Genomic DNA, 1,435 nt, shown 5'->3' with positions numbered 1-1,435 from the left:
CATTTTCATGTCCTGGCTGAGCCGCCTGGAGTTCACACAAGGGCCTCAGGGCCACATGGACTTCCTGGAGGAGAGCTATGGTGACTCACACACTGGGGCTGGTCCCGGTGCCGGTGCCAGTCCTGGTCCGGGGAGGGTCTGAGGCTGAGTGGGCAGGAAATGGGACAGGAGTGCTGCTCCTGGGTCTAGCCCTGGGCTCTTCATTCCTGCTGGGCTTTGGGGTGCTGCTGGCTCCTGGCCGGGCCCCCTGATTGGGGATTCTGGGTGGAGTGTAGGCGTCTGTGGTTTTCAAAAGGATTCTCATGGGCTGCCAGGTGTACGGCCGCTGACTGACTGCTTGATCTGAAACTTGAGGTGCTTGCACTTTGGGGCTGCTACCCCAGATTTGATAAGCTGGTCTTAAACAACTCTGGTTGTGACTGCCAGGCTCCAGGGTCCAGCCTGGACTTCACCACATGGGTCTCTGAGTTCTGGTCTAGTCTCAGCGGGGGCTGCATTCCCCAAACTCCCCAAACATAGGACGCTCTCAGAGCACACCCACTGTTGCCAGCTGTCCTGGTTTACTGTGGATAAGAGTCGTTCAAGATCTCCTTTTCAGGGCCAGCATTGTGGCACGTGGGTCAAGCTGCTGCCCACGGTGCCTGCATCCCATACAGGGGCCTGTTCGAGTCCCGGCTGCTCCACTTCCAATCCAGCTCTCTGCTAATAGGCCTGGGACAGCAGTGGAAGATGGCCCAAGTACTTGGGACCTTTTCACCCATGTGGAAGACCTGGAAGAAGCTCCTGGCTCCTGGCTTCAGCTTGGCCCAGCCCTGGCTGTTGCAGCTATTTGGGGAGTGAACCAGTGGATGGAAGATTTCTCTCTCTGTCTCTCCCTCTCTTTCTTCTCACCAGTGGGCTGTAAATAAGGCACATGTCAGTGATGTGCCTCATGGGTGTTGAAGGCAGGGTTGGGCTAAGGCACATCAGAGACCCGTGCTGACATGTAAGCAGGGGGGAGGTGGACTGTTTCATATCCCCAGTGTTCACAGAGAGGAAGTGGTTTTCTTTTGGGCTATTAAGTAACGTTCTCTCCTGGGTTAGCTCCTTCCTCAAACATTGCATGCACTGGAGGGCGGCTTCCAGGACACGGAGTTAGGTGGGTGAGTGGTAATTTTACACCTGTTGCTCAGACTCCGCACAGCCATTGGGATAAGAGCTGGGGATGGGTGGGGCAGCTTGTCCACATGATCCTCAGAGGGCACCCTGACCAGGGAGCTGTAGTCACACCCACGTCTGAGCTGGAGTCACTCCCAGTGTGACTGAGGAGGAGGAGGAAGGGGAGGCCTTCCTTCCCCACAATCCATCCTCTTACACACCTGTGTGGAGCCAGGGTTCCAGGCAGAAGTCCACACTGTCAAATACTAACTTTCCTCAAGTCAACATAGCCCCGCAC

Source organism: Oryctolagus cuniculus, chromosome 1 (genome assembly GCF_964237555.1).
Source record: "Oryctolagus cuniculus chromosome 1, mOryCun1.1, whole genome shotgun sequence".
Classification (NCBI taxonomy): Eukaryota; Metazoa; Chordata; class Mammalia; order Lagomorpha; family Leporidae; genus Oryctolagus; species Oryctolagus cuniculus.
Note: the sequence above shows the minus strand (reverse complement) of the source record.